A 24,746-nucleotide genomic window follows, 5' to 3' on the forward strand; every position below is an offset into this window, starting at 1 on the left:
ATCGTGTACCAAATTAATGGTCGACATACGTTTCCGCAATTCAATTCGTGGTGCTCACGAGGCGGGGCAGCTAGACACGATTAGCGCTCAGTATGAACTAGTCATCGTCCAGAAAATAAAATCGGAGATCATGCATGAGATAAAAAGCAACTTCGCCTGACCTTTACTGCTTTGATACCAGAAGTCATGGAACGAATGCAACGTGGCCTAAAGGAATATTATTTCGTGAGTTCAAGGATAACAGACATGCAGCAAATTTTTGGAACCTTTCTGGAACTCCGAATGCGAACTTATTAGTATACACACCAACACCGAATTGATAAGAGGACATCATGATAGAAGTATAACCATCCCAGAACGCACTGCCTGCTTACTGTTTCCTGCCACCGAAGTCGTTCTGGACCTGCGGCTGAAATTGGTGAAGGGTGCTTCCAAGCTGATTCTTCAGGTGGGTTATCGTATTTCGAATCCATTTCTTTGGTTGATCAAACTTCATGTTCCAGCATTTGAAAAATAAATAACTCTGCTGAACTTCGTAATCCCCTGTTTAACCGACGACCCTCAACGAAACACTCCGGGACGCAACGAAACTGCTCACATGGAAACCTCTTTTCTCCTCACCCCAGTCAAGCTTTTCCATTCATCGTTCAGCAATCGTCCTGGCCCTGTGTGTGGGATCAGAGAAGGGGTCTTCCACCTAGCTATTCCCGGCAAGTACAACCATGTATTAAACGGTCCAGTTTCTGCTGGTTCTAGCGCTACAATCAATTCCCACGCCAGCGAGTTCGAACCCTGTCAATCAATTATCGCCAACAACGGTTGAACTCAACCTGACCACAGGACATTATCTGTCTACTATCAGAACGTCCGAGGTCTTCGCACTAAAATAACACAACTGAAGCTGAAACTATCGTGCTGTGACTACGATATAATCGTCTTCACCGAAAAGTGGCTCAGATTAGATATCTGCAGTATAGAGCTTACGTCGGACTACACAGTATTCCGGTGAGATCTCAATGAACTGCATAACACGGCGATTTCCTTAGATGATTGCAGTCAGCTGGAACAGGTTGCAGTAAAAATAACATCAAACAGTTATTTTTGAGGATGCAATGGTGTTTCATGAAGGACATGTGGGTTTGCATCTGACCAATAACGCATATTTTGCTTGTTGACAAACCCATTCAGTCAGAAATGAGCCTCCAAATTTACCAGAGCTCATCTGGAGAAGTTTCGCCACTTGATATTGTCAATTGGCTTTAGTTCTTGAATCAATTTGATCTTGTAAGGATGTAGCCTATGTGAACTAGTCTTCTTCTTCTTCAATGGCACTAACGTCCCTAGAGGAACTTCGCCGTCTCAACGTAGTATTACTTGCGTCATTTTTACTAGTATTCAGTTGAGATTTATATGCCAAATAACACGCCTTGAATGCATCTGAGTGGCAAGCTCTAGAATACGCGTGACCACAGTGCAAGTCGGAGCAAATTTCTTTGACGAAAAATTCCCCCGACCAGAACGGGAATCGAACCCGAACCCTCGGCATGATAGTGTGGGACGCTAACCACTCGGCCACGGGAGCACAGTCATTTACTCCGTCATTTACTCCGAATCACTCAACATGCAACAACCGGTCCACACGACTTGCCTTGTAAACGAAAGCTGTCCGAATGGTGGCTTCATTCGATCATTATCATCCCGAACCAGAACGATGTGCAGCAACGGAACGAACTCGCTAGAAACCGAGCAGTATGCCAGCGGTGGCCCACACTCACACTCACACATCGGCGACGTAGAGTCAACAATGGGCTGGTCCGTTGCCTCATCGAAAATACTTCAGTAGATCTAAACTATCTAGAGCATGCCTGATTTACCGAACTGCCCACTCGACGCATGACTCGTACTGGAGTTCGAACAGTTGGTCAGTTAACTTGTCTGACGTCGCAACGCCGACGGAGTTGTTGAAGTCCACCACAGTCCCCACAGCCGATCAGAATGACCGGAAGAGATGTCATGTCGACCTTCTGCTTCGTCGATCACTCACACAGTAGATGTCACGAATTGAGCTCCATTTTGAGAAACACAAAATTAAGTGCGCTGAGCACAATAACGGTACTTAGCGTAAGTATAATAATGCCGGAAAGTATAATTCTCGTGAATTTAAAAACAACTCAATGTTACCGGGTCAATAGAATTCTTCCAGTGGAGTTGCTACCATCGGTAGAAAGCACAGTTGTTCAGATGGAAGCTTAATACTCGGGAAATCATAGATCATTTGCTGTAAGATATCTTCTGACTTGATTCACCAAACTTCATTAGGATGTATTTCCTGCCGTGAAAACCACAGGATTCCGGTCCGATGTTTGGGATCGGAGAAGGGGTATTCCATTAAAAAAATGGAAATATCCAGTTTCCTTAAGCTACTGTACTGTAATCCATATATTAGTTGCAGTCGATTTTCGTCACAACAACCTCATCGCACTTCTTCGTACCGAAATCCAGGACGCAGGTATGTCGCCGATAGTGCTGAAACCCATACAGGATTCAAATTAAGTCCTATGACAACCACTCTTCTCCATGGTGGCAATGAACCGCATCAACCAGGACTGAGTCGCAATTTTGCTACAAGCGCGATGGAAGTTCCTAGGTCCCTAATTCACCCATCACAGTTGAACCCTTCCAACCAATAACCAGTAATCGTCCCGGTTCTGTATTAGGGATCGCAGAAGGGGTATTCCACCATGGCTCTACAGACATTTATTATTATTAAATGTCCCTCACTTCGATCTACAACCCGCCGCTACCTGACAATAACCACGCCCTCACAGAAAGACCTTACGTCATCACGGGACGTTTCTGGAAGGTATGCCATCTATGGATGTATAAACCGGGACGCACGTGTCATACCCACCCAACTTAGACGTCCCCTGCAGCTAGCATCAGTAATGCTATCCGTGTATTGTGGTTTAGTCTGAAGAGGAATTTCCCGAAAGGTTTCCTCAGGTGACTCTAACTGGCAAACGGGGACTTCGCACCAAAATCCATGACTTTTGCTATCACTGAATCAGAATCCGATTTCAGTGTTCTTAAGGAGACCTGACTAGATGACCGTATTTTCACCCCAAAACTGGTAGTTGAAAGTACATTCATTGTTTACCGTTACATACCTTAACTGTGTCGAGTAGCATACTGTCTACACTGGAATAATTCTTTCCAAACTTGAACCACATAAGGTTTCGCTGCATTATGTCAAGCAGTAATTCAAGTTGACAATTTAACTGGGAACTATCGTGGATATGGATGCTGTCGTGGATATGGATGCTGTCGTTGATACTGATATCATGACTCGTGGAGATGCTAGAGACGCTGGAAAGAAGACAGTCGTTATCAGCGAAACAAGGTGGACAAAATTGTCGATCAGCTTGAGCTTTTCGTTATCGATTACAACGTTCCTTCTTCTTCTTCTTCAATGGCACTAACGTTCCTACAGGAACTTCGCCGTCTCAACGTAGTATTACTTGCGTCATTTTTATTAGTACTTAGTTGAGATTGCTATGCCAAATAACACGCCTTGAATGCATTCTGAGTGGCAAGCTCTAGAATACGCGTGATCACAGTGCAAGTCGGAGGAAATTTCTTTGACGAAAAATTCCCCCGACCAGAACGGGAATCGAACCCGAACACCCGGCATGTTAGTTATGACGCTAACCACTCGGCCAAGGGAGCACCAACAACGTTCCTACTAACAGGTATTCTGTAACGATTAGCATCAAATCAGGATACAACATTTGGAATTAATGGAAGAAATTGATCTGAAGAAATGGCTGTCGAATTGATTCAGTAGATTCAATGATATCCTTTACATACTGCAATGGTGACTCAAGTCTAAAAAAGTAATTCACATCGAGGAAGTGCAGCCATAAGGAATACGATGGTTCTATTTTACATCGCATAAGCCATCGCTATCATTTGTCCTAATTAGTGAAGCGACAATATTTCTCATCCGGCACACCCAAAATCTTCTGATTTATTTAGTTTTTCGTTAGTGCGATCTCGAAAAAAAAGGAAAATAACCTTTTCTTCGCTCTTTTATCTCATCAGTTCATTAGCCAACTGAAAAAATTAAAATTTATGAGTTCTTTTAAGAGAATGTTTATGACGTAAACATCTTCCGCGCACCATCGGTTACGGTCTACGGTTCGGTATAATCAGTGCGAGTAAATCTTTCCGCTTTAATAAATTATCTCCAAGGAAAATGTCCGCTTCGTTCGGGCTGCTAATTTAAAGGTAAAGTGAACAGCTTCGAATTTGGCATACCCCAGGTCCACACCGCCAGTAAATTACGAGTTGACAAATGGAAGTATTATTTTTCTTCACTCGCTTCCGCTTTGTTTATCAGGAAAAGTGAGGTAAATTGCACCAGAACCGTACGATGGCAGTAACTTGAAATACATCGCCGCAATTTCTATTTTAAGAATACAGGCTAAAATCTTTAATTCAGATTGCTGGTTCCAAATTTGAGAATCAGAATTGTAGGACTATTTACAGCTCTATTTTCGCGATTTGCCGCACCAATTTCGGTTCCTGGAATGTTACCGATTCGAACCATGGATTCGTAATGGATTCTAGCTTCCAAGCACATTTTTCTGTAATTTAACTAATTCATCATCAATAATGACTAGAAGTAGAAGGAAGATGTCACTACATGTTACGGTGAGCATCTTTTGGTTCATTACGGACACTTCATAAAACCTTTCCTTTTGCATAAAATTGCCCTTTCCTTGGACCACGACCAACGGCCGTTTGTCCGCTCACACGTCCGCTGGTGTGTAATGCAACGAAGTGAGCCTAAATTATTAAAATAAATCTTTTTAATCGGAACAAAGTTGCAGCAGCGGAAATATAAAGTACTAAGAAGTGAACAACCGGAATCTTTTTATGCTTCTTGCCCGACGCATAATGGAAGTTCTTTCCGTTACATCTGCAGCGCACAAATCAAAAAAACTATTGTTACTTTTCTCGAGCTCAAAGTCGAATTGTTTCGTCGTTCCTTTTTTTTCCTTCTCGCAGCAATTACATTTTTCGCTTCTTAACACATACAATTGGGTTGAATTTTATTAATGACAAAGATGAAATTATCTCCAGAATGTGCGGCAATATCTTCAAGCTGTCATCGTTATTAAAACTTACATCAATTTAACCATCCCAAGGATGATACGAATTGGAAAATTTGGCCAGTCTAGCTGCTAACAAAACGTCGGAGATGATAACGACTGCGGAAAAGCATTTCCAGTAGAAACAAGAATCATTTTACAACTTTTGTGCTTCGGAAGTGTCAAATGATAATCGTTGATAGTTGCAATAATAACGATGAGAAACTTTTCCTGATGACTTTATCGAACCGAATAATATCATAAGTTTTCAATATCATAACGTCAGGAGTGCGACCAATCGTTTGTAATTGCTAGGATTGCCGGACAAACAAACGATATTGATTTCTTGTGAATGCAAAGTTTTCCATGATTCCAAAATGGTGATAATACATCTAAGCAAAGCATTTACATATATGTTCTGTTCAATTGACGTCAAACATTTCATCATTTCTCAACTGGAAGCAAGAGACATTAATCCACAAAAGCTCCATGGGACCGAAGTCTATCAGTCTATCGAATCGGCAAGCAATTGATATTTCATAAGTCGATTACATTGTGCGATTGGAGCGCCTAACCGCAGGATACCATCCTTTTTTTAGCATAATTTCTCTTCCCCAGACTCTTTTCGAAAGCGACACCAGAAACGATTTATTATAATATTCTCAGCTTTTTTCAACAGAGCATTTCGCGTCCCACTCCATCACTCTCTGTCGGTGTTTTCAATTCCCCCCTCGGTAGACGACATTTGGTTGGTATTGAATAAATGAAATGAGCGCTAAGCACCCTGACAGAAATGGCTTAACCTTCTGCCAACTTTCCGAACCGTTTAGTATTGAGATCTGTCACAGAGGGCTGTTGGGAAAAAGCCTTCCGCACCGCAAATCAATTTTCGGAATCACTTAGGAATTCATGAAATCAGCACACTCTTGGTTTGTATGCGGTTTAGCAAACCTTTATCTACCTGCAGCGTGTGTCATGTGGGGATGTTTTTGTAGTTAAAAATTATTCATTCATACGGGAAATTATTCACCAATACAGCGCGTTATGGCATTTTTTATCTTCACTGTCTTAACACCGATCAGATACTATTAAAGTATTTTATATCTGATTGGTGTTAAGACAGAGGGACCAAGTCGCAAAATAAAATTAAAACAAGTTATTGAATGTATCATGTTAATCATTTCGTAAGTTACATACCACATACCACATACCACAGCGTACAGCAGAAATAACGGATCGAAATTGTTTTGAATGATCAACGAAAAACCCCTTATAGAACTAAACTTTAAGTTTGATTCTCGAAATTATAAAAAATGTCACATAGTCCGTTTTGATTTAACACCGAACATCTGTACTACGTATAAATGTTAACTACTTTAATATGTAATTAAAAAAAAGAATAATTTTTTTGCTTGATATAAATGCGGGATTTCGACACTGATGGTAAAGAACACTGAACACTACCTACAATATTTTGCGGTCGCTGATTTGAACGAATTCATGGCTGAAAATTTTCATAAAAATGTTTTCAAACCAACTACACTCTGTCCAACTTCTATGAGGGTGGGTTTAGACTAGTGATATATTCATGTGAAGAAATATGATGAGATTTATAGAAATCGCATCAACCGTTTACACTAGTGTGAACTTCTATAAAGAATATATCCATATTTTCGGTGAATTTATTCACCTGAAGTAGAACTGCATCCAACTTTAGTGATTTCTCACCAGTGAGAAATTTACAAGCGTTTACATATGCTGAATTTATTCAAGTTGTATATACCTCGAATAAATGTATCATATTTATTCTCACCCGTTTACACCTATTTTCACTTGAATAAATCCATCTATAGCTATAGATCTCCCTAATGTAAACCCGCCATAAGACCAGATCTTGCTGATTTGTGTCATTGCAAACAAACAATGCTTCAATTTATATTCTAGTGTGTAAAGGATGTGTCACATCAAATTGCATCACGGAAAAAACGCTGTAGAAATTTAATTTTTAGGAATTATATCTTCAGCTTTCGCTTATAATCAGATAAGAGTGTATAGATCACGTTGGTCATGCTTCACTGTCAATTTTTCGTAAATTTGGAAAAATGTCGTCGAACGAAAAAGAGCGTCGTGAATTAATCCTGTGCACTCATTTCGAGAATCCGGAGTTGTCACATCGGGACATCGGTAAGATGCTGGGAATCGTCCAATCCACGGTCAGCAGAGTACTAAAACGATACTTCGAGAACCTAACCATCGACCGGAAGGTGAAGAACGGCAAAAATGGATGCTCCGTCAGTGAAAAAGATCACAAGCGCGTAGTTAAGCAGTTTAGACCTTCGGTCCGGGATGTCGCCAATAAGCTGAATTTGTCAAGTTCATTCGTCCAGCGGACCAAGCAGCGGGAGGGCCTGCGTACATACAAGGTTCAGAAGGCTCCTAACCGCGACGAAAGGCAAAACATGGTGGGGAAGACGCGAGCCCGGAAGCTGTACACCGAAATGCTGACGAAGCCGCATTGCCTGGTAATGGACGACGAAACCTACGTCAAAGCGGACTTTCGTCAGCTGCCGGACCTGTTGTTCTTCTCCGCAGAGGACAAATTCAGCGTTCCGGAGGAGATTCGCAAGCAGAAACTATCCAAGTTTGCCAAAAAGTATATGGTGTGGCAAGCGATCTGCTCTTGCGGAAAGCGGAGCGCCCCCTTCGTGATGACCAGCACGGTAAACGGGCAGGTTTACCTTAAGGAGTGCCTACAGAAGCGCTTACTACCACTATTGAAGCAGCACGAGGGCCCGACCAGCTTCTGGCCGGATCTCACTTCGTGCCACTATTCAAAGGACGTGTTGGAGTGGTACGAAGCCAACGGGGTCACCTTCGTGCCAAAGGAAATGAACCCGCCCAATTCGCCGGAGCTTCGCCCAATAGAGAAATATTGGGCGATTATGAAGCAGGCCCTCCGGAAGAACCCAAAAGTTGTCAAATCGGAGGCGGACTTCAAGAGAAAATGGATTTCTGTTCAAAAAAAAAAAAAACCTGACGTTGTACGGAACCTTATGGACGGGGTAAAGAGGAAGGTGCGAGCATACGGGCTTGGGCTCGAAGTATGAATAAAAAGAAAATGCCAAAAGTTGTTTAATAGTTTTTATTTTACTGTCTAAAATTTTCAAAAGAATCGGTCTACAGCGTTTTTTCCGTGATGCAATTTGATGTGACACACCCTTTAGGTATTGGTGACTACCATACACTGCATGATTTTCATATGTGTTGAGCGTTGAGCGTAAACAAATGTTTTTGTGTTTTTCAAGTGTCAAGTTTCTACAAGACCAGTTACATTTTCCGTTGTTTTAGTTGTTTTGATCAATAAATCTGGAAAAAGACGAAGGGAAAGTGCTCACGGAGAGAGAAGAAAGACAAATCGATGTATTTCACCAAGAAAATGTTGGTATCAGAAAAATTGCTGGTAGGATTGGACGATCTCATCAAGTAGTGCTCAATTATTTGACGAATCCTCAAGGATACCCTAAGAAGGAGAGAGCTCCACATAAACCGAAGCTCTCTGACCGGGATAAGCGGAAGATAATTAGAATAGCTTCGAATACCTCAAAATCGATCATGCAATTAAAGCAATATTTGAATTTGAATATTTCTCAGGTGACAATTCGTCAAGTTTTGGTAAAAAATCCTCACATAAAGAAGGCTTACAAGGTTAGAGCTCCTAATCGTACACCATCTCACATCGGAAGGCGTCTGAGTTTAGCCAAAGTTCACATAAAGCGATAGTGGGGCATGGTATGTTATGACGAAGAATGTTTCCAAAAGAATACATTTTGATATATACCATAACGAAAATTTATTCAATGTATAGCTTCAGTGACGAAAAAAAGTTCAATTTGGATAGTCCTGATAGTTTCAACGGGTCCTGGTGTGGTTTACGGAAGGAAGAACAGTATTTTTCAACCAGAAATTTTGGTGGAAGCTCGTGCATGGTTTGGGCGGGATTCTGTGCAATCGAAAAGCTTAAGATAACTTTCACATCATTCAAGGATTACATACATGTTCCGGAATCCTCCTCTGGAATCCTACCGTTTTTGCATGGATATCGTCACAAAAAATTCACATTCCAGGACTGGCTGGCTCGCTCTCCAGACTTGAATCCTGTCGAAAATCTTAGGGGGATCCTTGTACGCAGAGTCTACACTGAGGGAAAGTGATACACCACGATTGAAGAGCTCAAGGTCGCAATTTCGGAAACATGAAGTAATATCGACAAATCCGTTCAGCATAATTTGGTAAATAGTATACAAACACGAATTTTCCAGGTTATTAGCCGAAATGGCAAGGTTGCCAATTATTGACAGGTAAATCAGCCGATCGTTTTTCAATGATAATACTAATGAATTTTTAAATGGTCTTATAGAAACTGAACAGCTGAAAGTATAATATTTAAGCACAATAAATGAACAAACAACTCTTCTGAACGAAATTGTCGTTAAATATACTTTATTCTAAGCATTCTAAAATGTATGAATGTATCTTGTTGAAACTGTTTGTGTTGCAACGAAATATAATCAGGTTGGTCTTATAGAAGTTGCGCACAAACGACTGAAGCCAAAACAAGCGTGTCTTGTTCGTGAATGTTTGGATCTGAGCTCTGACACTGCGCATAAAGTCATAAAATTGGTTCCTAAGGGCAAGAAGCTCACTGCGACTCCTAAACACGTTTTTCAAGATTGGGATCAGTTCAAAATTAAGGTTGAGCATTGATTCATGGAAGGTGCTAATCCGCTCATAACTATCGAGCCTTATCGATCGGAGAAGGCTTCTTCCAAAAAGAATTCGTAGTCAAGTGCTTTGTTTTCTCAAGATCTCCGTACCATGATACTAGGAGGATGGGTAACGCCGAACTTTGTACCATCAAATTTCAACGTTTAGCATACCCTAGTTATTCGGTGACAATCATTAGTGAATATGACATTTTAGACGCTTTATGAATTCGCCAACCCAATCACACGTACAAAGCATTGGAGACTTGAACATCCCAATTATGAGAACTTTTTTCAATAATAACCTCGAGTATCAAATTGCATCACGGATCACATCACAAACACAAACAAAAGACCGGTATGTGTCGATAACAGCCGCGTATTAAATTACTCCAAAAGTGTTGTTTCACCCGTTTTAAATCATCGTTGACCAGTACATCGCGATCCTGTGTGTCCGAATTACATATGTACGTGTTATCCAGTTCATACGATATTTAGTTGGCTATTTATTATCGAACCAGAATTTGCATCTGCCGATTGTGTGTTGTATACTGCTATTGTGTCGCTAGATAGTCATCAACACTCGATTCCCATTGAACCAAACACACACGCATCCAACCAGTGTTGTTTCTTTTTTTTTCCGTTCCTTTTTGACACACTATGAGCACTCAACGTACTCCGCCTGCAGCTGAAGCCAGCAAAAATACAATATTAACAAACAAGCGACTGCGAACTGATGACAATAACTGTTTTAAGATGTTTTCGGCCGAACATGATAAGAATGACCATCCGACCACGATGGAAGAAATGTTACGGACGATGATGCAGCAATTCTCTGAAACGAAACAGCTTATCGACACGGTACGAACTGAAATACTAAACGTAAACTGTAAAATTGACTCCGTTAAAACAGAACTAAAGAATGAAATTAAATCGGTGAAAGAAGAATGTGCTGCAAAATTCCAACACCACGACACTGCTCTTGATTTGCTGAATTCGAGGGTGGATGATATGTTCCAGACAGTCGGAGTTATGCAAAACCGCAACGAACTCATCATAAGCGGCATCCCTTTCAGGAACGGCGAAAATTTACAATCGATGTTCATGGAAATGGGAAAACACTTAGCGATGAACGACACGACCACCTTGATGGCGCAAACTAGGCGCATGAAATCTGGCGGAAATTTGGACGGTGACGGCCTCATTGTTGCGGAGTTTGCATTGAAGGCTACGCGAGATGCGTTTTACAGTGCATATTTGCGGAAACGAGATCTTACACTACGGCATATTGGACTGGATTCTGATCGGCGCGTGTATGTTAACGAGAACCTCTCCATCGAAGCGCGTAAGCTTAAATCGGCTGCATTACATAAGAAGAAGGCGGGCAAATTGGCATCGGTTTTCACCAAGGAAGGAATCGTCTATGTGAAGGTTGCAGTTGGCGGACCACCCATAGCTATACGGTCGGAGAATGAACTGGATAATTGTTTGTAAATCTGTTAGTAATTCTGTGTTTTCTCGTACACTTTTGAAGTAATGTTGATATGTAGTAGTTTATTTTACTGTGACTTGATTTAAATATTGTATGTTAAAAATATTTGTTTTCCGCTCCTCCGTAATTATGCAGCCCTCGAAAAATTGCTTCCCTTACTACACATAATGCTATCGTCACACAACCACACCTACACGAACATTCCGGGGGCGGTGCTGAATGCTGCTCTACTTTCTGGGAAGCTGAATATTTGCCATGGAAATTCCCAAAGTCTTTGCGCGCGTAATTGCAGTAAGCTTGATGAGATTCGAAACTTTTTGCTGAACTCAAAAGTCGAAATTGCGTGTTTCACGGAATCATGGCTAAGTCATAAGATCAGCGATCGTATTATCAGCGTCTCTGGTTACACCGTCGTGAGGAATGACAGAATATATAAGCGCGGCGGAGGCATTGCAGTTTACTATAGGGATCATTTAAACTGTTCTAGGGTTTTCGGCACGACTCTCACAGAAGATTCGACGGACAAGACTGAATGTCTGGCGTTGGAATTTCGAGTAGAAGGTATCAGAATCTTGATTATGGTCATCTACAATCCTCCGGAAAACGACTGCTCGTCTTTTTTGGCGGAGAAGTTGGCCAATTACGCCGCATGCTATGAAAACATTTTTCTACTGGGAGATTTTAATACTGACTTGATGCGATCTAGTAACAAACGTACGTTATTCGAATCAACGCTCCGTACTTTTTCTCTGTCATCCGTGAGCGACGAACCAACGTTCTTTCATGGTGGAGGGTGCTCACAGCTTGATCTCTTCCTAACCAACAACAACGAAAAGGTTTTGCGATTTGGACAGGTCAGCTTTCCCGGGCTTTCTCAGCACGATTTAATTTATGCGTCAGTTGACTTCGACGTCTTACGGCCTTCCACTCCACGTACTTATCGAGACTACGCAAATTTTAATGCGCATGTTTTGGAACACGAAATTCTGTCCATCCCCTGGAACCAATTCTACGCGATGGAATGTCCAGCCGATTCCATGGAATTCTTCAACGCTCACATCAAAAGAGTACACGATGTGTGTATTCCTCTACGTGTCACTGCCAGTCGTCGACAGTACAATCCATGGTTCACTGATAGTGTTCATCAGTTCCTGCTTGAGCGTGACTTGGCGTACAAAGATTGGTTGCAAGCACCTTCACATTTGAAGGACGTCAGGCGGCAGAGGTACAAGATATTGAGGAATCGCGCCAACGCGAAAATAACTCAAGCTAAACGACAGTACCTAAATCGTTTTTTAGACAGCAGAATACCTTCGAAAACCTTATGGCAGCGGGTAAAGAGTCTTGGAGTAGGCAAAGATAAACAGTCGCGACCTTGTGCGTTTGATCCAGATGATGTAAATCGTACATTCGCTGCAAATTTTACGAGAAATACTCATCGAGAAGCTGTACCTTTGAGACTAGCACCACCATCGTTGTACAGTTTCTCATTTCAACCTGTGCGCTACTGGGAAGTCGTGAACGCCATATGGGACATCAAATCGAACGCCGTGGGAATGGACGGTTTACCGATTAACTTCTTCAAGATCATACTACCATTAGTTGTGCAACAAATTACGCATTTATTTAACATGTTTATCAGTAGTTCCACCTTCCCTTATCCCTGGAAACATGCGAAGGTTATGCCACTGAAGAAAAAAGCGCATTTGAACGATATCTTCAATCTACGACCTATTAGCATCCTTTGTGCATTGTCAAAGGCTTTCGAGAAGCTCCTCAAACACCAAATGACCAGCTATATAGAGGAAAATGATTTACTAACTGACTGTCAGGCCGGTTTTCGTAAAGGACAGAGCATCAAAACCGCAGTTCTTCGAGTGTACGACGATTTAGGAACCATTGTTGATAAAAAAGGTGCTGGCATACTATTACTGCTCGACTTTTCTAAGGCTTTCGATACTATTCCACATAGCAAATTGCTTGGCAAATTAGCTTCTCAGTTTAACTTCTCTTCTACTGCCGTAAACCTGTTGGAATCGTACCTGCGTGGGAGAAGACAGACAGTTTTCTGTGGTGACCGCTGTTCAAGCAGTGTCGAAGTGTCGTCAGGAGTACCTCAGGGCTCAGTTCTCGGTCCTCTGCTTTTCTGCTGCCATATCAACGACCTACCGACGGTGCTTACATACTGTTCCATCCAGATTTACGCCGACGATGTACAACTATACGTTGGTAGGCTTGGTCCATGTACTCGGGATTTAATCAGGATGATGAAAGCTGATCTTGAACGGGTTTCGAATTGGTCGCGACGGAATGAACTCCAAGTGAATCCTGCTAAGAGCAAAGCACTTTTCATAACAAGCCGACGTCGTAGAGCTGGAAGCTTTATTTCCCCAGAATCTGAACTAAAACTGGACGGGCAGAGTATAGAATTGTCGGAAAGTGTCAACAACCTAGGATTTATCTTCCAACATGATCTCCAATGGGACGAACTCATAATTCAACAATGTGGAAAGATCTATGCTAGTCTTCGAATGCTTTACTGCTGTACCCGCACTGCCCCGACCGCCACCAGACTGAAACTGTTTAAATCACTGATCCTGCCGCATTTTTTGTTTGGCGACGTCCTCCACGTCCGCCCCAGCGCAACATCTTTCAACCGGCTGCGTGTCGCATTAAACTGCTGTGTGAGATATGTATATGGGCTGAACCGCCTTGATCACGTGAGTCACCTGCAACAGCACCTCATTGGGTGCTCTTTACAAAACTTTTACGCGCACCGATCCTGTGTTTTTTTATGGAATCTATTGAAGACAAAGTCTCCTGGCATACTTTATCGGAAACTTATCCAAACTCGTGGACGCCGCTTGCAGAACCTGGTAATACCTGCCAACAACACCGCATGCTATGCTAATTCATTGTTCGTTCGAGGTGTGGTAAACTGGAACTCATTACCCCCCGCTGTGAAGCGTTCCCCTTCGGAAGCAATCTTCAAGAGTGGCTGCATAAATTTTTGGAATCGAGTAAATTGAATTTTATTATAACGATAGTAAAGAATAGGATAGATTATAATTATGACTGTGCCAATTTTAAAACCGGAGGTAGCAAATTATTCATAAGATTCATATCTTACGCTACTAGACAATAAACAAACAAACAAACAAACGGATAAAACGCTGTAGAAATTCGCCCAGTAGACCGATCCTTTTGAAAATTTTAGACAGTAAAATAAAAACTATTAAACAACTTTTGGCATTTTCTTTTTATTCATACTTCGAGCCCAAGCCCGTATGCTCGCACCTTCCTCTTTACCCCGTCCATAAGGTTCTGTACAACGTCAGGTTGTAGTTTTTTTTTGAACAGAAATCCATTTTCTCTTGAAGTCCGCCTCCGATTTGACAACTTTTGGGTTCTTCCGGAGGGCCTGCTTCATAATCGCCCAATATTTCTCTATTGGGCGAAGCTCCGGCGCGTTGGGCGGGTTCATTTCCTATGGCACGAAGGTGACCCCGTTGGCTACGTACCACTCCAACACTTCCTTTGAATAGTGGCACGAAGCGAGATCCGGCCAGAAGATGGTCGGGCCCTCGTGCTGCTTCAATAGTGTTAGTAAGCGCTTCTGTAGGCACTCCTTAAGGTGAACCTGCCTGTTTACCGTGCCGGTCATCACGAAGGGGGCGCTCCGCTTTCCGCAAGAGCAGATCGCTTGCCACACCATGTACTTTTTGGCAAACTTGGATAGTTTCTGCTTGCGAATCTCCTCCGGAACGCTGAATTTGTCCTCTGCGGAGAAGAACAACAGGCCCGGCAGCTGACGAAAATCCGCTTTGACGTAGGTTTCGTCGTCCATTACCAGGCAATGCGGCTTCGTCAGCATTTCGGTGTACAGCTTCCGGGCTCGCGTCTTCCCCACCATGTTTTGCCTTTCGTCGCGTTTAGGAGCCTTCTGAACCTTGTATGTACGCAGGCCCTCCCGCTGCTTGGTCCGCTGGACGAATAAACTTGACAAATTCAGCTTATTGGCGACATCCCGGACCGAACGTCTAAACTGCTTAACTACGCGCTTGTGATCTTTTTCACTGACGGAGCATCCATTTTTGCCGTTCTTCACCTTCCGGTCGATGGTTAGGTTCTCGAAGTATCGTTTTAGTACTCTGCTGACCGTGGATTGGACGATTCCCAGCATCTTACCGATGTCCCGATGTGACAACTCCGGATTCTCGAAATGAGTGCACAGGATTGATTCACGACGCTCTTTTTCGTTCGACGACATTTTTCCAAATTTACGAAAAATTGACAGTGAAGCATGGCCAACGTGATCTACACACATCTGATTATAAGCGAAAGCTGAAGATATAATTCCTAAAAATTAAATTTCTACAGCGTTTTTTCCGTGATGCAATTTGATGTGACACACCCTTTAACATAGATGATAAGAAAAATTGTCAAAATATTGAACTCCCGGCCTAGTCAGGCTAACGCCACATGGGCCTTGATAAATATATATGTATTTTGGAAGAACAAATCCAAGCTCTTCCGGCTAACCTCATTCGGATGCGGTCAACGAATTTGGCATGAATCCCTTCAGTGTTGTTCCAGCAACACTTTCGATGCTTTGCACGAAGAAAATCCGTCCTTGATGGCCTGCGTTTCTCTTTCAAGATCCCCTTCCTCCAACCTTGGTTAACTGTTTTTTCCCGTTTCCTCTCTCGAATACCAGTACGCTGGTACTGCTTTCGGTAGAGGTTCCTCTCTCCTGCATTGTGGCCTCTTAACTACGACATCCACTCCCAATTCAATCATCACTGGGAAGAGCTCCGAGCTCAACTCGTTAAAAGCAATAGGATCACCGATGTGGCGATCCATGTTGGTAACGAATAAATCAATGATGGAATGTACTCCAGAACGAGAAATGCGAGTGGGGGTTGCTGGACTAAGAATCCTGTAGTGCCCACACTGTAGATCATCATTTAGAGTCACTCCATTTTGATTCCTTCAGCAAAAGTCGATATCTGATGTTATTTCTGATGGTTAAGGCAACACCTCCTTCACCAGAACCAGTACAATCCATTCTCAATAGACGATAATTCGGAACTCGAAGGCTAATATTTGGTTTAAGATGCGTTTCGGTAACGAAAGCTACATCAATGCTGTTTGTCACCAAGAAGTCAGTGAACTCGATGACCTTACTCTTGAGCCAGCAGGCATTCTAATTAATTAGCCTTAGAGATGACCAATCCATAGTTGTAATAAAAAAGTAAAATAATTTGCACTGGTTCCTGTTGGTTGCGACAGCTTCTAGTCTGTCGATCTAGTTAAAAAAACAAGGTTGCTAGTTTTTGCAAGTTCTTGCTGACACATGAAGAATGTGGGTCTTCAATTATCAGTTGATCTTCAGTTGAAGAAGGATGAGGTGAAGAAGTTGGCGTAGGTTGTAGCCCATTTCTACAGCTCGGTTGCTCCTTTTTTTGGCTTTTCGCTAGAAAAGGCCGTTTGGGGGCGACCTGTAGGAAGTGGAAGAGGAGGAAGAATAGGAATCGTACGAGAAACCATCGGAGGGAACTCTTTGTCAGTAAGTTCACGAACCTATTTCCTATTCTGCGTTTTATCAGTAGCTTACTTCCGGATGCGTTTAAAATCCGTACGTTTTGTACAGCTACGACTGGTGGCTTGATGATTCTCACCACAGTTAACGCATTTGCGGAATTCATCCTCCGGAAGGTTGCAAGCACTCGTGTTCATGTGCTGATGGCCGATGAAATAAAGTGTTTCGTATAAGTGAAATGCTAGTGTTTCGCTTGACTTTTTGATCGTTTATATTTTTTCCGAAAAACCTACAGCATCACTACAGAAGTGCAGAGAAATCAATATTCAAATTTTCACTGAATTCATCATCAATGCTTTGGAATTAATATTTACTCAACAAATGAGGAAAGCATATCAGCAGTGGAAGACTTTTTGAATTTTTCCTAATTTTTATGATATTTAGTACGGTTATAGGTATATTTACCTATAATTTATATATTTTTATATTGACTGTGGATTCAAAAATTTTCTCTTGAGTAATTTTTCACACTGAAACGTATTCTACAAGTATACAATATTGAAGTATATACAAGTGCGAACCGGAGAACTATCATGACAAAAAACTTTGGCATGGAAACCAGTATATTTATTACAAATAATGTAAAGAGTAAAAAAATCAGGAAAAATCAGGATCATTTCAGAAAAATCAGGATAAATCGAGTGTTCGTCAGGATATAAGGGAGCGTACTAAAAAGTCTGGGAAATCCTGAAAAATCAGGAAGGTTGGCATCTCTGATGATAGCCATTCGTTTCGTCAAACAGACCCGTCATTCTTAATCACAGTATCAGCCTTCCCTCGAAGCGATTTACCACGTTCCAGCAATGACATTATTTCATTTTTATTCATATCTTCATACATTTCATATTTATTTAGAAATGAAAATCGTACGGAGTCCTTTCACACTTTTAGCCATAGCTTCACGACAACATCTCATATCACTCTCGAATGTAAACACTATATAAGAGACAGATTGAGATGGCATTCTCGAGTTTGACGATAGGCGATTTGATCGTCGTATAGAATCCAAAAAATATTCTTTTTTACCAAGCAAAATGATGCTATATTTAAACTTTCAATCTTTTTTGGAATTTGATATGTTTTCACAGAACTTGATGTTCTTCGTTTTATCAGTCCCTTTCAATCCCACACTCATTTTAATTAATATTGCGTTCCTTGAACATCGACCGCATCGATTTAGAAATGAAAATCGTACGGAGTCCTTTCACACTTTTAGCCATAGCTTCACGACAACATCTCATATCACTCTCGAATGTAAACACTATATAAGAGACAGATTGAGATGGCCTTCTCGAGTTTGACGATAGGCGATTTGATCGTCGTATAGAATCCAAAAAAATATTCTTTTTTACCAAGCAAAATGATGCTATATTTAAACTTTCAATCTTTTTTGGAATTTGATATGTTTTCACTGAACTTGATGTTCTTCGTTTTATCAGTCCCTTTCAATCCCACACTTATTTTAATTAATATTGCGTTCCTTGAACATCGACCGCTCTCGGCTCATATCTAACAACCAATCTCCCTCTGTCCGGTGTGGATCCATGCTCTGTAATAATGGCAGTAATAATAATGTTAGTGGTTTCATTATCCGCTTACGGGCAGGTGGTCATAACAATAGTATTATCAGCAGATGCTGACACGTTTCTGAACAAGCTATAATGATATGTTCGACCGGTTGTCAATGAGCTAACATGAGCATAAAAGAGCATTAATTGGAACTGAGTTTCCAGGCCATAATGGTACTTCATACTTCAAGATAAGAACAAAACATTGGATACGACAAGCTTTCTATATCAAGACACCTTAATAATTAAATGGAGTTTACATCACGGAGAAGCAAGCAGATCGATAGCGAGAACACCTACACAAATCACAAATTGAACCGTGCAGCTTTTATGTATAAAATTCGATCCTAAAAATCACCGAAGAACAATGCTCGCTGAATTACGCACATCAAGAAACGTTGCACGGTTAGTTTTCGTTTCAACCACGACGCATGAATTAATTATTCATGTTTAATTCAATCTAGGTTCATTTCAATCCTGAGCCACTGTATAACGGGTTGGCTTTCTTTCTTGGTTCTCGCTTTATTCAGTCGTCACAATACGGCGTAAATTGTGGACTACAGGCGGAACTACCGGAACCAGCGGAGGAAGAGTAGGAAGAACGTTCGCCGCAGACATTTCATTATTTACCCTGAATGGGAAAATGAAAACTCTGCTGATGGTAAGCTACGGTGTGGTGTTACCTTTGTTTCCTGCATTCAACATTCGTTCGGGGATAAGCTCGAGAAAAAGGTATCCGGATAGTTTTTCTTCCGGAACCGGAGTAATATGCCACGTACAATCAAGTTAATATTGTATTACCACGACCGCGGAGTTTTGTTCGTGACTTTCCGACAGCGCTGCACAGTATTCCCCCGAGTGGCTCGAAAAATACTAACAGATTCCATTCGGGTGAGGATGCAGCACCCTCACATCATTTGGCGCCACTGTCGTCATTGAATTAGATTGCAAGAAAAGATTTATCATACATCGGAGATCGTAAAAAATGTGAAATATTCAGAGATTCAAAAGTATTGCTAGAGGTGATGCTGGTGACCAAAGAAGATATGGATACCCATAACTGTCGAGAGTTCACGCTCTAATTAAAATCACAACTACGATAAACCGGTAAATGGTTGGCTCATTTGATGTTGATAAATGGAATTACTGATGCCCCAATTCATCCGATCATGATCTTGTATTGCTTTACTGCATCATCCCATAAAAACAACCGATCGGTAGGAACTAAATATTCATGTGACACAAACGTATATCCCCTAGAATGATACCTATTACAACATTAAACAAATGGATGTGTAATTTTGCACGATATCGAGGTTGCATCATACTTTGCGAATGTCGATGCCTTCCAGTTCCGAACTCGAGCTAAATGTTCATAGAGCGTGAACCTTTCTTCCTCACTCGAGCTGTTCAATCTCGATCTTTACAAGCAATCATAATTTGTCACCCTTATTCTTGTTTTCGTTCGAATCAAATACGTTCGAATGTTTTGTCTATTCGTATTCCTGTTTTCGTTCGAATGCGTTCAAGTACGAAAAATATAATTATTGATATTGTGCCCCCGTAACCGAGTGGTTAGCGTCACACACTGGGGGTTATTCTGAGAGACATGTCGGTATAAGTGACATTTTTACCTTCTGAGTTATATGACAATACTCACTCAATTCTAAGAGTCGGGCGACTCGGAAATACAAAGAGAAATGAAAAGAGTTCATTGCACCTGGCATTTTTTTAATTACGCCGATTCTCAGAATACAAAGACGTGCGCAAATTGACTGTCACGTCGTGAGGCGAGTCTCGAAATAGACCCTATTATCTTGCCAGAGGTTCGAAGTTCTGGGCGGGGGTTTTTTGTCAAAGAAATTTCTCCAGACGTGTATTCTGGAAGAATACATACAAGGAGTGTTATTTGGTATAAAAAATTTCAACTAAGTACTACTAATATAAATGACGCAAGTAATACCTATTTTGAGAAGAGTGACATCGGTTTGACAATTCGATTATTTAAAATATTGTACATTCTTGCTCTGCTATGTTCCTAATTGTTTAGAAAAGTAGAAGTGCATCTGATTACATTAACGTTTTCACGTTCGAAAAAAGTCTCGTTCGGATGAATTCAAAAGAAAACGAGAATGTGCTTATCGAAAATGCTCGAATTAAGTCGTTGGAACGAAAGTCAGATACGGTTTTAAGGGGTAATACACTATGGAAACTAGAAAAAATGAAAAATAAATCTAGCCTTAAATTTTCTCTGGAATGTCTACTTTACTGTAGTTTTTGTCCCATGTCTGTCCGATGCTCCGTTCCTAAGTTACAAGCCAATTAGTGGAAGTCTTTGCGTAAGGAGCGTGAATCAAAAATTTAAAACGCGTTTTTCTCGATCATTTTTGCAAACTGGTGGGATTTTCGCTTTCCAAATATATATTGGGTTGGGGAAAAAGAAATGTCGTATATTGTCAATATATGGCAACACATAAACATATCTTGTGTTGTACTTATCGCATCGGGACATACTATTAGGCTATTTAAAGACAACAATCTGTGCTACAAGTGTCGTTTTGACAGTGTTGTGATTGTCCTTTTCAGTCTCAAGTTACAGCGCGTCAAAGATGGAGTCCACCAAGCAAGAAATTCGCCATATTTTACGTTTTTACTACCTGCGAGGTAAAACTGCAACGAAGGCGGCCGAAAAAATTCGTGTAGTTTATGGACCCGATTCTGTAACGATTCGCACAGCACAGCGTTGGTTTGATCGATTTCGTTCTAGTGTAGTGGCTGTCGAAGATACAGCCCGTGCTGGTAGGCAAATCGTTGAAATCATCCAAGTAGACCGGCATGTGAGCACTCGCTCGATTGGCCAGGAACTGGGTATAGACCATAAAACCGTTTGGAACCATTTGCAGAAGATTGGATTTCAAAAAAAGCTGGGTGTATGGGTGCCACACGAGTTGACGCAAAAAAATCTTTTAGACCGAATAACGCTTGCGATGCACTGCTGAAACGGAACGAACTCGAACCATTTTTGAAGAATGGTGACTGGTGATGAAAACTGGATCACGTACGACAACCTAAAGCGAAAAAAGTCGTGGTCGAAGCGCGGTGAGCCGGCCCAAACCATCGCCAAGCCCGGATTGACGACCAGGAAGGTTTTGCTGTGTGTTTGGTGGGATTGGAAGGGAATGATCCACTATGAGCTGCTGAACTATGGCCAGACCCTCAACTCGGTTCTCTACTGTGAGCAGCTTGAAGCAGGCGATCGACCAGAAGCGGCCAGAAATGATCGATAAGAATGGTGTTGTTTTCCACCAGGACAACCCTCGGCCTCATAAATGCTGCCATACAAATGAATCACAAGTTTCTGCATTACTCGAGAATTATTTAAGCAAATGAAACCAAATTTGGCATATGGAAGTTTTACGGAGCAATAAATATTTTTACGGTGTTTAGACTCTCGCCCCCCTCTCTGAGGGAGAGCAGCCATAGAAATAACTATAGAACCATAGCCATAACTATAACCATAGAAAGAACTAATCAAGCAAATGGAACCAAATTTGGCAGTGTATGTCGCTGAACTGGGTGCGATATACTACGCACTGGGGATCATTGAAACATTGCCCATCGACCACTATTTTATTTTTTCAGACAGTCTTAGCTCAATAGAGGCAATCCGCTCAATGAAGGTTGATAAACGCTCATCTTATTTCCTAACTAGAAATAAGACAACTATTGAGTGTTTTGGTCGAAAAATTATTCAAGATTACCTTAGCATGGGTTCCCTCTCATTGTTCGATTCCGGGGAATGAGAAAGCGGACTCGCTAGCTAAGGTGGGCGCTTTAGAAGGCACACTTTTTGAAAGGCAAATTGCTTATAATGAATTTTTCCACATTCCTCGTCAGGACACGCTCGTAAGTTGGCAGCGCATGTGGAGTGGAGATGAGTTCGGTCGTTGGTTACACACGATTATCCCTAAAGTCTCGACGAGTGCATGGTTCAAGGGATTGAATGTAGGTCGTGATTTCATTCGCGTGATATCTCGGCTTATGTCCAATCACTACAACCTAAACGCGCATCTCTATCGCATTGGGCTCGCAGCAAACAATCTTTGTGATTGTGGCGATGGCTACCACGACATCGAGCATGTTGTCTGGTCGTGTATCCGGTTCCATACTGCTCGCTCTCAGCTCTCTAGAGCACTGAGAGCACAAGGCTTAAGGAAAACTTCAACTGTATCTTTGGAAACTCATGTTTTCCAGAACTTAAAAGCCGTTTCTTACAGTTGAATATACTGGTTTTGGAAATAATTGGCCAAATGTTTTATAAAATGTGTTTTTCATGTTTTTTACTGAAATTAAAACAAGCCGAAAAGTAGAATATTTTTATCGATGCGGGTATAATGGACATGTAGTGGGGGGAATATGGGCAGGTCAATAATATACGAAGCGTAGAAGCGTATAGATCGCTCGCGAGAGGAATAATTTCGCTCTCTCGCAGTGTTTGTGCGTCCAGTAACTGAAATAGAACAAAAAGAGAAAGCAATATAAAAAAGAGTTGAATATTATTCCCTTCACTTTCCAACATGCATTGGATGTGATCATGGATGTGACTGTCCATTTCAACCCCACCAGTGTAATTATTTCAATAGTTTAAATTTAACACTTACGAAAGAATTTATTTTACACATACCTAACATCGCTTCTCTGTCAACTCACAAACTAAAATATAATTATCAGCTATTTCAATTTTGCAATTGAATCACTCAAAATGCTTAATATCGAAGCCGCAAAAATTACATCCACACGCGGAACCATGTTTGATTTTCGGTTCTTGTTTCTCTACTTCACTTTTGATCAGTATTCATTATCATAGGATGGTTTAATTATTCTAGAATAGCATGTAGAAGGGGTTCCCATCAATAGAAATTTGGAATTCATAATGCAACTATACAAATCAACCACCAGTCCATCATACCCCCACTGTCCGTTTTATCCCCCACTGAGCATTCTAGTTTCTCGTGGCCGGGCTTTTGGCAGCTGTGACACACGATTCTTTGGTCGCCGCAAGCACTCCACATGGCAAATCTGTTCTGCCCGTTTTTGCGTTCCATACAATAGCTTCCGTTCAATTAGCTCGATGGATAGCTCCTCGTCGGAACAACTTTTCATTGCGGTAATTCAACGGGGCATACTCTTCAATATCCTCGGTACCTTCAGTCTGGCTTATAGATCCTATTCTGCGTTTGTTAGATCTGCGAGAATTTGTTCCATCCGGAAAAGATAGTCCTCCATGTTTCCATCGTAGTTGTACTCAGTATTACACAACTTTGCCAGGACACGTGGTTGGACATCGTTTGTTTTCTTCTGTAGGAGCCTTGAATCACTGCGCTCATTATTGTGATCTAATGTGGTGACATCGTTCGTTTACTGGTAATGATTTTTTTGGCTCGTTCCAGGTCTCCTCGCCGGTCCTGCAGTTCCGCACTAACGGGTGATGCCTGTTATCGACGAGTGAAACGATAGTGACCCACGCATTGGCATCTCCTTCCGCCTACGCTGCAACGGCCTCCGAAACGTGTTTCCAAAGATTTTTGCGCACCAACAACTTTTCCACTGCTATCTGCAGCTTTGTTGGTTGGGGGAACGACATGTACTGTTTGAGCTCCGACTCAAGTAGAACACCACGGATGTAGTGATCTGGCGTTGAAGCTTCTATTACTTCGGACTCCAGTAGTAAGAGGGATGGATTTGATGGGGTCGTCAGATTCCGCAAGTATGGTCAGCAATACTTCGTCGCTAATACTTCGTCACTCATAGTTCGTCCGTCATTGAGCACATTTAATGCTCTCTTTAGAGAGCGTATCAGTCACTCCCAGACCCCACCCATGGTAAGCAAGGTGAATTGAAATTCTACCGAGAACATATCTTCGAGATCGATTCCGGTTTGCCCCATTATCTTCATGCTGTCTGCCTGGGAATTATTTCCATTATCGGAATAAAACTCCAGCAGTTTGCTTCTGTGACATGTGAAACACCGTATCGCCATCAAGCAAGTTTGTTAAGTTCGTTAAGTCGTGACGAACGGTCTTTGTAGACATGCAGGTGAATAAAAAGACGTTTCTCGTTTTCGTTTCTCCGGTCTGCGTTCAACATTCACCATAAATTGTCCGCTGT

This window comes from Toxorhynchites rutilus, chromosome 1 (genome assembly GCF_029784135.1).
Source record: "Toxorhynchites rutilus septentrionalis strain SRP chromosome 1, ASM2978413v1, whole genome shotgun sequence".
Classification (NCBI taxonomy): domain Eukaryota; kingdom Metazoa; phylum Arthropoda; class Insecta; order Diptera; family Culicidae; genus Toxorhynchites; species Toxorhynchites rutilus.